Source organism: Oncorhynchus mykiss, chromosome 27, assembly GCF_057628025.1.
Source record: "Oncorhynchus mykiss isolate SJ-2025 chromosome 27, ASM5762802v1, whole genome shotgun sequence".
Lineage (NCBI taxonomy): Eukaryota > Metazoa > Chordata > Actinopteri > Salmoniformes > Salmonidae > Oncorhynchus > Oncorhynchus mykiss.
Genome location: NC_143048.1, coordinates 1,382,501 through 1,396,246, shown reverse-complemented (window position 1 = coordinate 1,396,246; position 13,746 = coordinate 1,382,501). Strand labels below are relative to the sequence as shown.

At 47.6% G+C, this 13,746-nt stretch overlaps 2 protein-coding genes across 2 annotated transcripts in view; one reads left to right on the top strand and one right to left on the bottom strand.

Moving 5' to 3' along the window:
* The window catches only part of LOC110507290 (endothelin-converting enzyme 2), a 232,875-nt gene that overhangs the window by 14,558 nt on the left and 204,571 nt on the right, over nucleotides 1–13,746 (top strand). The window lies entirely within an intron of this gene.
* Nucleotides 1–13,746, bottom strand: part of LOC110507292 (sodium/potassium-transporting ATPase subunit beta-3) — a 46,535-nt gene that overhangs the window by 9,663 nt on the left and 23,126 nt on the right. The gene's annotated exons all lie outside the window — the stretch shown is intronic.

The following is a 13,746-nucleotide window of genomic DNA, read 5'->3' as shown; positions in this document are numbered from 1 at the left end:
TCAACTATTTGCACATTGTTACAACACTAGCCATAGCCAATAATATAACATTTGTAATGTATACAATCTTTTAAAACTTAACACTGTGTCATGTATTGTCATGTTGTGTCTTGTTTCTGTCCTTTCTCTTCACCCTGTCTCCCTCTACTGGTCGTTATTAGGTTACCTTTTCTCCCCCTCTTTCCCCCAGCTGTTCCTTGTCTCCTCCTAACTACCTCGTCACCCCTTTTCCCACCTGTTCCTTTTTTCCCTCTGATTAGTCCTCTATATCTCTCTCTGTTTTTGTTCCTGTCTTTGTCGGATTCTTGTTTGTGTTACTCATGCCTGAACCAGACTATCGTCGTGTTTGCTGCAACCTTGTCCTGTCCTGTCGGAATCTGCCTGTTCAGCTAACCTTGTCCTGTCCTGTCGGAATCTGCCTGTCCATCTGAGCCTACGTGTGTTTCGTCATTAAAGAAACTCTGTTTTGTTAATTCGCTTTTGGGTCCTCATTCACACCCCTGACAGAAGAATCCGACCAAGAATGGACCCAGCGACTTCGGATCCTCTCCACTCAGCCGTCGAGATCCAGGGAGCGATGCTAGGCAGACACGAGCAGGAATTGTCTGCTGCTCGACATGCCGTTGAGACCCTGGCCACCCAAGTCTCCAACCTCACAGAACAGGTTCACCATCTCCGCCTCGATCCACCGGCCACTTCCAGGGCTTTCGAATCTCCGGAGCCCAGAATCAATAACCCGCCGTGTTACTCTGGGGAGCCCACTGAATGCCGCTCGTTCCTCACCCAGTGTGATATTGTGTTTTCTCTCCAGCCCAACACGTACTCCAGGAGCACTGCTCGTATCGCCTACGTCATATCCCTCCTTACTGGACGGGCTCGTGAGTGGGGCACGGCAATCTGGGAGGCAAGGGCTGAGTGTACTAACCAGTATCAGGACTTTAAGGAGGAGATGATACGGGTTTTTGATCGATCTGTTTTTGGGGAGGAGGCTTCCAGGGCCCTGTCTTCCCTATGTCAAGGTAATCGATCCATAACAGACTACTCTATTGAGTTTCGCACTCTTGCTGCCTCCAGTGGCTGGAACGAGCCGGCTTTGCTCGCTCGTTTTCTGGAGGGTCTCCGCGCAGAGGTAAAGGATGAGATTCTCTCCCGGGAGGTTCCTTCCAGCATGGATTCCTTGATTGAACTCGCTATTCGCATTGAGCGACGGGTTGATCTTCGTCACCGAGCTCGTGGAAAGGAGCTTGCGTTCTCCGTTGCCCCCCTCTCCGCATCACTACCATCTTCCTCTGCCGGCTCGGGTGCTGAGCCTATGCAGCTGGGAGGTATCCGCATCTCGACTAAGGAGAGGGAACGGAGAATCACCAACCGCCTCTGTCTCTATTGCGGTTCTGCTGGTCATTTTGTCACTTCATGTCCAGTAAAAGCCAGAGCTCATCAGTAAGCGGAGGGCTACTGGTGAGCGCTACTACTCCTGTCTCTCCTTCAAGATCCTGCACTACCTTGTCGGTCCATCTACGCTGGACCGGTTCGTCAGCTTCCTGCAGTGCCTTAATAGACTCTGGGGCGGAGGGCTGTTTTATGGACGAGACCTGGGCTCGGGAACATGACATTCCTCTCAGACAGTTAAGGGAGTCCACGGCCTTGTTCGCCCTGGATGGTAGTCCTCTCCCCAGGATTCAGCGTGAGACGCTACCTTTAACCCTCACTGTTTCTGGTAATCATAGCGAAACCATTTCTTTTTTAATTTTTCGTTCACCTTTTACACCTGTTGTTTTGGGCCATCCCTGGCTAGTTTGTCATAATCCTTCCATTAATTGGTCTAGTAATTCTATCCTCTCCTGGAACGTCTCTTGTCATGTGAAATGTTTAATGTCTGCTATCCCTCCTGTTTCCTCTGTCTCTTCTTCACAGGAGGAGCCTGGTGATTTGACAGGGGTGCCGGAGGAATATCACGATCTGCGCACGGTGTTCAGTCGGTCCAGGGCCACCTCTCTTCCCCCACACCGGTCGTATGATTGTAGTATTGATCTCCTTCCGGGAACCACTCCCCCCCGGGGTAGACTATACTCTCTGTCGGCTCCCGAACGTAAGGCTCTCGAAGATTATTTGTCTGTAGCTCTTGCCGCCGGTACCATAGTCCCCTCCTCCTCTCCCGCCGGAGCGGGGTTTTTTTTTGTTAAGAAGAAGGACGGGTCCCTGCGCCCCTGCATAGATTATCGAGGGCTGAATGACATAACAGTGAAGAATCGTTATCCGCTTCCTCTTATGTCTTCAGCCTTCGAGATCCTGCAGGGAGCCAGGTTTTTCACTAAGTTGGACCTTCGTAACGCTTACCATCTCGTGCGCATCAGGGAGGGGGACGAGTGGAAGACGGCGTTTAACACTCCTTAGGGCACTTTGAATACCGGGTTCTTCCTTTCGGCCTCGCTAACGCTCCAGCTGTCTTTCAGGCATTAGTCAATGATGTCCTGAGAGACATGCTGAACATCTTTGTTTTCGTTTACCTTGACGATATCCTGATTTTTTTCACCGTCACTCCAGATTCATGTTCAGCACGTTCGACGTGTCCTCCAGCGCCTTTTAGAGAATTGTCTTTTTGTGAAGGCTGAGAAGTGCTCTTTTCATGCCTCCTCCGTCACATTTCTCGGTTCTGTTATTTCCGCTGAAGGCATTAAGATGGATCCCGCTAAGGTCCAAGCTGTCATTGATTGGCCCGTCCCTAAGTCACGCGTCGAGCTGCAGCGCTTTCTCGGCTTCGCAAACTTCTATCGTCGTTTCATCCGTAATTTCGGTCAGGTGGCAGCTCCTCTCACAGCCCTTACTTCTGTCAAGACGTGCTTTAAGTGGTCCGTTTCCGCCCAGGGAGCTTTTGATCTCCTCAAGAATCGTTTTACATCCGCACCTATCCTTGTTACACCTGACGTCACTAGACAGTTCGTTGTCGAGGTTGACGCGTCAGAGGTGGGCGTGGGAGCCATTCTTTCTCAGCGCTCCCTCTCTGACGACAAGGTCCACCCTTGCGCGTATTTTTCTCATCGCCTGTCGCCGTCGGAACGTAACTATGATGTGGGAAACCACGAACTGCTCGCCATCCGCTTAGCCCTAGGCGAATGGCGACAGTGGTTGGAGGGGGCGACCGTTCCTTTTGTCGTTTGGACTGACCATAGGAACCTTGAGTACATCCGTTCTGCCAAACGACTTAATGCGCGTCAGGCGCGCTGGGCGCTGTTTTTCGCTCGTTTCGAGTTCGTGATTTCTTATCGTCCGGGCTCTAAGAACACCAAGCCTGATGCTTTATCTCGTCTCTTCAGTTCTTCAGTAGCCTCCACTGACCCCGAGGGGATTCTCCCTGAGGGGCGTGTTGTCGGGTTGACTGTCTGGGGAATTGAGAGGCAGGTAAAGCAAGCACTCACTCAAACTCCGTCGCCGCGCGCTTGTCCTAGGAACCTTCTTTTCGTTCCCCTTCCTACTCGTCTGGCCGTTCTTCAGTGGGCTCACTCTGCCAAGTTAGCCGGCCATCCTGGCGTTCGGGGTACGCTTGCTTCCATTCGCCAGCGTTTTTGGTGGCCCACCCGGGAGCATGACACGCGTCGCTTCGTGGCTGCTTGTTCGGTCTGCGCGCAGACTAAGTCCGGTAACTCCCCTCCTGCCGGCCGTCTCAGGCCGCTTCCCATTCCCTCTCGACCGTGGTCTCACATCGCCTTAGATTTTGTCACCGGACTGCCTTCGTCAGCGGGGAAGACTGTTATTCTTACGGTTGTCGACAGGTTCTCTAAGGCGGCTCATTTTATTCCCCTTGCTAAGCTTCCTTCTGCTAAAGAGACGGCACAAATCATCATCGAGAATGTTTTCAGAATTCATGGCCTTCCGTCAGACGTCGTTTCGGACAGAGGTCCGCAATTCACGTCTCAATTTTGGAGGGAGTTTTTCCGTTTGATTGGGGCTTCCGTCAGTCTCTCTTCCGGCTTTCACCCCCAGTCTAACGGTCAAGCAGAACGGGCCAATCAGACTATTGGTCGCATCTTACGCAGTCTTTCTTTTCGCAACCCTGCGTCTTGGTCAGAACAGCTCCCCTGGGCAGAATACGCCCACAACTCGCTTCCTTCGTCTGCGACCGGGCTATCTCCTTTTCAGAGTAGCCTCGGGTACCAGCCTCCGCTGTTCTCATCTCAGTTCGCCGAGTCCAGCGTCCCCTCCGCTCAGGCTTTTGTCCAACGTTGCGAGCGCACCTGGAAGAGGGTCAGGTCTGCACTTTGCCGTTATAGGGCGCAGACTGTGAGAGCTGCTAATAAGCGTAGAACTAAGAGTCCTAGATATTGTCGCGGTCAGAGAGTTTGGCTCTCCACTCAGAACCTTCCCCTTAAGACCGCTTCTCGCAAGTTGACCCCGCGGTTCATTGGTCCGTTCCGTATTTCTCGGATCATTAATCCTGTCGCAGTGCGACTTCTTCTTCCGCGATATCTTCGTCGCGTCCACCCGGTCTTCCATGTCTCCTGTGTCAAGCCCGTTCTTCGCGCCCCCGCTCGTCTTCCCCCCCCCCCATCCTTGTCGAGGGCGCACCCATCTACAGGGTCCGTAGGATTTTGGACATGCGACCTCGGGGCCATGGTCATCAGTACCTAGTAGATTGGGAGGGGTACGGTCCTGAGGAGAGGAGTTGGGTTCCCTCTCGGGACGTGCTGGACCGTGCGCTGATCGATGATTTCCTCCGTTGCCGCCAGGTTTCCTCCTCGAGTGCGCCAGGAGGCGCTCGGTGAGTGGGGGGGTTCTGTCATGTATTGTCATGTTGTGTCTTGTTTCTGTCCTTTCCCTTCACCCTGTCTCCCTCTGCTGGTCGTTATTAGGTTACCTTTTCTCCCCCTCTTTCCCCCAGCTGTTCCTTGTCTCCTCCTAACTACCTCATCACCCCTTTTACCACCTGTTCCTTTTTTCCCTCTGATTAGTCCTCTATATCTCTCTCTGTTTTTGTTCCTGTCTTTGTCGGATTCTTGTTTGTGTTACTCATGCCTGAACCAGACTATCGTCGTGTTTGCTGCAACCTTGTCCTGTCCTGTCGGAATCTGCCTGTTCAGCTAACCTTGTCCTGTCCTGTCGGAATCTGCCTGTCCATCTGAGCCTACGTGTGTTTCGTCATTAAAGAAACTCTGTTTTGTTAATTCGCTTTTGGGTCCTCATTCACACCCCTGACACACTGAGTGTAATGTTCACTGATTTCTTATTTCCCTTGTTTTTTTCCCTTTTGTTTACTGTATATTCCATTTGCTTTGGCAATGTAAACATATGTAAAGCCCTTTGAATATAATTGAAGAGAGAGAGGGAGACTCATCAGCTAAGGACATTTGTGGCAAATGACAGAAAAGTCTTGGCACATTTGTAGCAAGTGACAGAAAAGACGGTTGTCTTGAAAAAATAAACTCCAGCAAACAGGTATTCTTATACGTTCCACATTTCAAACCAAGTGTATATTTTAATTCAAACCAGTCAACATAGTTGTTTAAAGATCCATTTATTCTCGAGCAGACATACAATAACATGTATCAATTTTTTCAGATTTTGACCATGACTGTCAGAGGAGCCCGTGCCTAGGAGCAGGCTGAGCTATAGTATTGATGACAGGACGACGATATTACATTTTAGTTTGCTCTTATCCAGAGCGACTTACAGTTAGTGCATTTATCTTAGGTGGGACAGCCACATATCACAGGCATAGTAAGTACACATTTCCTCAATAAAGTAGCTAAAAAACACTAGTCTCAACTAGAGGTCGACCGATTATGATTTTTCAACGCCGATGCCGATTATTGAAGGACCAAAAAAGGCCGATACCGATTAAATCGGCCAATTTTTTTGTTTTTTGTTTGTAATAATGACAATTACAACAATACTGAATGAACACTTATTTTAACTTAATATAATACATCAATTAAATCAATTTAGCCTCAAATAAATAATGAAACATGTTCAATGTGGTTTAAGTAATGCAAAAACAAAGTGTTGGAGAAGAAAGTAAAAGTGCAATATGTGCCACGTAAGAAAGCTAACGTTTAAGTTCCTTGCTCAGAACATGAGAACATATGAAAGCTGGTGATTCCTTTTAACATGAGACTTCAATATTCCCAGGTAAGAAGTTTTAGGTTGTAGTTATTATAGCAATTATTGGACTATTTCTCTCCATACCATTTGTATTTCATATACCTTTGACTATTGGATGTTCTTATAGGCACTTTAGTATTGCCAGTGTAACAGTATAGCTTCCATCCCTCTCCTTGCCGCTACCTGGGCTCGAACCAGGAACACATCGACAACAGCCACCCTCGAAGCAGCGTTACCCATGCAGAGCAAGGGGAACAACTACTCCAAGTCTCAGAGCGAGTGACGTTTGAAACGCTATTAGCGCGCAACCCGCTAACTAGCTAGCCATTTCACATCGGTTACACCAGCCTAATCTCGGGAGTTGATAGGCTTGAAGTCATAAACAGCGCAATGCTTGAAGCATTGCAAAGAGCTCCTGGCAAAACGCACTAATGTGCTGTTTGAATGAATGCTTACTGTCACACCCTGGTCAAAGTATTTTGTGTTTATCTTTATTTATTTGGTCAGGCCAGGGTGTGGCATGGGTTTTTGTATGTGGTGTGTATGTATGGGGATTGTAGCTAGTGGGGTGTTCTAGCTAAGTCTATGGCTGTCTGAAGTGGTTCTCAATCAGAGGCAGGTGTTTATCGTTGTCTCTGATTGGGAACCATATTTAGGCAGCCATATTCTTTGAGTTTGTCGTGGGTGATTGTCCTTAGTGTCCTGATGTCATTGTTCTTTGTTAGGTTACACAAGTATAGGCTGTTTCGGTTTTCGTTAAGTTTATTGTTTTGATAGTGTTTGTGTTTAGTGTGTTACTTCATTAAACATGGATTGCAATAGACACGCCGCATTTTGGTCCGACTCTCCTTCTCACCAAGAATACCGTTACAGAATCACCCACCACAAAGGGACCAAGCAGCGTGTCAACAGGCAGGAACAGCCCAAAGTGGAGTACAGTATGGACTATACTTCTTGGGAGGAGATAGACAGGTGGGCGGTCGACCCAGGGAGAGTGCCGGAGCCCGCCTGGGATTCGATGGAGCAGTGCGCGGAAGGATATAGGAGAATGGAGTTTGCAAAGCAAGCAAGGCGGCGCGGACGGCGGGCCCAGAGTCAGCCCCAAAAATTTCTTGGGGGGGGGCTCAGGGAGAGTGTGGCAGAGTCAGGAGCCAGACCTGAGCCAACTCTCCCTGTTTATCGTGAGGAGCCAAGGAGGAGACCAGAACCAGAGCCGGTGTTGGAGGTGAGCGAAACAGAGACTGTGAAGGAGTTAATGGGGAAATTGGAGGAGAGAGAAATGAGGGAGTTGCTGTGTTGGTGTTTTAAACATGGAATTCGCCCGACGGAGCGTGTCGGGGATTTGATGGCACCTGGGTCAGCGCTCCATACTCGTCCTGAGGTGCGTGTTAGTCGGCTGGTGAAGATGGTGCCATTCTCACGTACCAGGCCTCCTGTGCACCTCCCTAGCCTTGCACGTCCTGTGCCAGCACCGCTCTCAAGATCTCCAGTACGCCTTCACGGTCTAACCCATCCTGTGCCACCTCCACACCCCAGCCCTCCGGTAGCAGCTCCCCGCACCAGGCTTCCTGTGCGTGTCCTCGGCCCAGTACCACCAGTGCCAGCACCACGCATCAGGCCTACAGTGCGCCTCGCCTGTCCAGCGCTGTCGGAGCCCTCCTCCTCTCCAGCGCTGTCGGAGTCTCCCGCCTGTTTAGCGCTGTTAGAGCCTTCCTTCTCTACAGCGCTGCCGGAGTCTCCCGCCTGTTTAGCGCTGTTAGAGCCTTCCTTCTCTACAGCGCTGCCGGAGTCTCCCGCCTGTTCAAAACTGCCAGTTTGCAAGGAGCTGCCAGTTAGCATAAAGCTGCCAGTTAGCATAGAGCTGCCAGTCTGCAAGGAGCTGCCAGTCTGCAAGGAGCTGCCAGTCTGCAAGGAGCTGCCAGTCTGCAAGGAGCTGCCAGTCTGCAAGGAGCTGCCAGTCTGCAAGGAGCTGCCAGTCTGCAAGGAGCCGCCAGTCTGCAAGGAGCCGCCAGAGCTGCCTGTCTGCAGGATGCGGCCAGAGCTGCCAGTCTGCAAGGAGCCGCCAGAGCTGCCAGTCTGCAAGGAGCCGCCAGAGCTGCCAGTCTGCAAGGAGCCGCCAGAGCTGCCAGTCAGCATGGAGCAGCCAGGGCCGCCAGTCAGCATGGAGCAGCCAGGGCCGCCAGTCAGCATGGAGCAGCCAGGGCCGCCAGTCAGCATGGAGCAGCCAGGGCCGCCAGTCAGCATGGAGCAGCCAGTCAGCATGGAGCAGCCAGAGCAGCCAGTCAGCATGGAGCAGCCAGAGCAGCCAGTCAGCATGGAGCAGCCAGAGCTGCCAGTCAGCATGGAGCAGCCAGTCAACATGGAGCAGCCAGAGCTGCCAGTCGACCAGACTCTCCCAGATCTGCCAGTCGACCAGACTCTCCCAGATCTGCCAGTCGACCAGACTCTCCCAGATCTGCCAGTCGACCAGACTCTCCCAGATCTGCCAGTCGACCAGACTCTCCCAGATCTGCCAGTCGACCAGACTCTCCCAGATCTGCCAGTCGACCAGACTCTCCCAGATCTGCCAGTCGACCAGACTCTCCCAGATCTGCCAGTCGACCAGGATCTGGTAGATTCATCAACCTGCCTGAGCTTCCTCTCACTCCTGAGCTTCCTCTCACTCCTGAGCTTCCCCTCAGTCCCGAGCTTCCCCTCAGTCCCGAGCTGCCCCTCAGTCCCGAGCTGCCCCTCAGTCCCGATCTGCTCCTCAGTCCAGTGGGGTTCTGGGTGAGGACTACTAGGCCATGGTTGGCGGCGAGGGTGGACTATCCAGGGACGCGAGGAGAAGGGACTAAGACATTGATTGAGTGGGGTCCACGTCCCTCGCCGGAGCCGCCACCATGGACAGACGCCCACCCGGACCCTCCCTATTGTTTTGAGGTGCGTTCGGGAGTCCGCACCTTAGGGGGGGGGGGTTCTGTCACACCCTGGTCAAAGTATTTTGTGTTTATCTTTATTTATTTGGTCAGGCCAGGGTGTGGCATGGGTTTTTGTATGTGGTGTGTATGTATGGGGATTGTAGCTAGTGGGGTGTTCTAGCTAAGTCTATGGCTGTCTGAAGTGGTTCTCAATCAGAGGCAGGTGTTTATCGTTGTCTCTGATTGGGAACCATATTTAGGCAGCCATATTCTTTGAGTTTGTCGTGGGTGATTGTCCTTAGTGTCCTGATGTCATTGTTCTTTGTTAGGTTACACAAGTATAGGCTGTTTCGGTTTTCGTTAAGTTTATTGTTTTGATAGTGTTTGTGTTTAGTGTGTTACTTCATTAAACATGGATTGCAATAGACACGCCGCATTTTGGTCCGACTCTCCTTCTCACCAAGAATACCGTTACACTTACGAGCCTGCTGGTGCCTACCATCGCTCAGTCAGACTGCTCTATCAAATCATAGACTTAATTATAACATAATAACACAGAAATACAAGCCTTAGGTCATTAATATGGTCGAATCCGGAAACTATAATTTCGAAAACAAAATGTTTATTATTTCAGTGAAATACGGAACAGTTACGTATTTTATCTAACGGATGGCATCCCTAAGTCTAAATATTGGTGTTACATTGCACAACCTTCAATGTTATGTCCAAATTAAGTAACATTCTGGCAAATTAGTTCACAATGAGCGGCCCAAACTGTTGCATATACCCTGACTCTGGTTAATATTGCCTGCTAACCTTTCTTTTAGCTAAATATGCAGGCTTAAAAATATATACTTCTGTGTATTGATTTTAAGAAAGGCATTGATGTTTATGGTTAGGTACACGTTGGAGCAACAACAGTCCTTTTTCGCGAATGCGCACCGCATCGATTATATACAACGCAGGACACGCTAGATAGTTGCAAACAAAAAGACATATCTCAGACTGGCCAATAAAAATAAAATATTAAGATGGGCAAAAGTACACAGACACTGGACAGAGGAACTCTGCCGAGAAAGCCAGCATCCCGGAGTCACCTCTTCACTGTTGACGTTGAGACTGGTGTTTTGCTGGTGCTATTGAGTTGAGGACTTGTCTAGTCTGTTTCTCAAACTAGACACTAATGTACTTGTCCTCTTACTCGGTTGTGCACCGGGGCCTCCCACTCCTCTTTCTATTCTGGTTAGAGACAGTTTGCGCTGTTCTGTGAAGGGAGTAGTACACAGCAGTGTACCAGGTCTTCAGTTTCTTGGCAATTTTTCACATGGAATAGCCTTCATTTCTCAGAACAAGAACAGACTGATGAGTTTTAGATGAAAGGTCTTTGTTTCTGGCCATTTTGAGCCTGTAATCGAACCCACAAATGCTGATGCTCCAGATACTCAACTAGTCTAAAGAAGCCCAGTTGTATTACTTCTTTAAATCAGGACAACAGTTTTCAGCTGTGATAACATAATTGCAAAAGGGTTTTCTAATTATCAATTAGCCTTTTCAAATGATAAACTTGGATTAGCTAACACAACGTGCCATTGGAACACAGGAGTGATAGTTGCTGATAATGGGCCTCTATGTAGATATTCCATAAACATTTTTTTAACCGTTTCCAGCTACCATAGTCATTTACAACATTAACAAGGTCTACACTGTATTTCTGATCAATCTGATGTTATTTTAATGGACAAACAAATTAGCTTTTCTTTCAAAAACAAGGACATTTCTAAGTGACCCCAAACTTTTGAACGGTAGTTTATGTTTCAGGTGCTTTCAGAAGATGGGCAGGGACTCTGCTGTCCTAGCTTCAGGGGGATATCCCTGGTGTCTAATGGACGAAGAATAGAGAGCTTAGAGATACAGTAGTATATATAAACACTGCAATCGGAAAGTATTCAGACCCCTTGACTTTTTCCACATTGTGTTACATTAAAGCCTTATTCTAAAAAGGATTAAAGAAAACATTTTCCTCATCAATCTACACATAATACCCCATAATGACAAAGCGAAAACAGTGTGCAAATGTATTAAAAATAAAAAACAAAAATACCTTATTCGCATAAGTATTCATACCCTTTGCTATGAGACTCGAAATTGAGCTCAGGTGCATCCTGTTTCCATTGATCAGTCCACCTGTGGTAAATTCAATTGATTGGACATGATTTGAAAAGGTACACACTTGTCTATACGTGAACGACCGGCTCGATGGGGTCTTATGTAGCAAACTTTGAAATTGTGTTTTTTACATGGGATAAAAGTAAAGACTCCGAGCTAGAAAATTGTATATCACACAAAACACTTGAGGAACAATGGAAAAAGTAATTATGTTGAAAGTTGATAAACTTCACTTATGAGAAAATTTGCAAAAAAAAAAGTTTTTCCTTTATCATTATGGGGTATTGTGTGTAGATTGGGTATTGTGTGTATTTTAGAATAAGGCTGTAACGTAACAAAATGTGGTCAAGGGGTCTGAATATTTTCCAAATGCACGGTATCACTATTACACCACCATGCATGATATCTCTACAGAAACACTGAAGCTCAGGGAAGAGCCCACTGTCAGCTATTACACAACAATAGTTACAAACAGAGAAAGAGAGGGGAATACAAAGAAAAAGGATATACAAAATGAAAGAGAAACAGGTGAAAATACGGGGGTGAGAAAGGCACAAAATGGTTGAATGAGCTACAGCGAGATCTTCATAAGGATGTGTAAGGATACAGTTCTATACAGGACAGAGAGAGACGTAGCATAGATAGACTAAAAACAAATGTAAATACATATCACATATCACACATATCGTATAAAGAGAAGACAGGATGATGATGGGAAAACAAGATATGGATGGATTGAGATGGTGTGCGAGGGAGAAAAATAGAGAGAGAGCTTCAGTTTAATTATAGATGCATTGCTTCTTTCCTGAAGTCTCTGAGGTAAGCTGTGCGTTTATAAATAGGATGTGGGGGAGGACAGATAAATGATGGCACAGCACTGGCCTGAGGAAGAGAGGAGCTGGGTAGGGAGCGTCAGATGGAGAGCCACACACACACACGAATATAGAGACACCCACTCATGCATACATATGTACAGACACACACACACACACACACGCATTATCACATCCATCATATACCACAGCGTTAGTGCAAGACTGACAAATGCACGCATGCATGAACGCACGCACACACACACACGCACGCATGCATGAACGCACACACACACACACACACACACGCACGCATGCATGAACGCACACACACACACACACACACACACACACACACACACACACACACACACACACAGCTTTAGATGGCTGGGTCATGTAAAATTAATGTAGAATCTAATCTGATTAAATCAGATATAACTATTTTTTTAATGTCTTAACAAAATGCCAGAAATCCATTGGACCACTTTTGATGCTTAAACTGGAATTGGGATTGACACTCCAACACATCCTCATGGAGCATTGTCGTTGTGTAGCCAGTCACACCCCCTCAAAAAGCAAGCATTAGAAAGCCATTTCCAATGGAAAGCCATTGGTCGTTAGGACTGAGACACAGTACTGGGATGCCAAGTGCTTTTATCTCCTCAGAATAGCTGAGTGTGACCTTTCAGAATGCCTGGTCTCCATCCCAAATGGCACCCAATTCCCTATATAGTGCACTATTTTTTTGACCAGAGCCTGAACTCTGGACAAAAGTAGTTCACTACATACAGTTGAAGTCGGATGTTTACATACACCTTAGCCAAATACATTTAAACTCAGTTTTTCACAATTCCTGACATTTAATCCAAGTAACAATTGCCAGTCTTAGGTCAGTTAGGATCCCCACTTTATTTTAAGAATGTGAAATGTCAGAATGATAGTTGAGATAATTATTTATTTCAGCTTTTATTTCTTTCATCAGAAGTTTACATACACTCAATTAGTATTTGGTAGAATTGCCTTTAAATGGTTTAACTTGGGTAAAATGTTGTTTCGGGTACCCTTCCAAAATAAGTTCAGTGAATTTTGGCCATTCCTCCTGACAGAGCTGGTGTAACTGAGTCAGGTTTGTAGGCCTCCTTGCTCGCACATGCTTTTTCAGTTCTGCCCACAAATTCTCTATAGGATTGAGATAAGAGCTTCTGATGGCCACTCCAATACCTTGACTTCTTGTCCTTATGCCATTTGCAACAACTTTGGAAGCATGCTTGGGGTCATTGTACATTTAGAAGATCCATTTGCAACCAAGCTTTAACATCCTTGCTTCAATATATCCACATAATTTTCCTAGCTAATGATGTCATCTATTTGGTGAAGTGCACCAGTCCCTCCTGCAGTAAAGCACCCCCACAACATGATGCTGCCATCCCCGTTCTTCACGGTTGGTGTGGTGTTCTTTGGCTTGCAAGCCTCCTCCTTTTCCCTCCAAACATAACGATGGTCATTATGGCCAAACAGTTCTATTTTTGTTTCATCAGACCAGAGGACAGTTCTCCAAAAAGTATGATATTTTTCCTCATGTGCAGTTGAAAACCGTAGTCTGGAGTTTTTATGGCGGTTTTGGAGCAGTGGCTTATTCCTTGCTGTGCGGCCTTTCAGGTTATGTCGATATAGGACTCGTTTTACTGTGGATATAAATAATTTTGTACCTGTTTCCAACCAGCATCTTCACAATGTCCTTTGCTGTTGTTCTGGGATTGATTTGCACT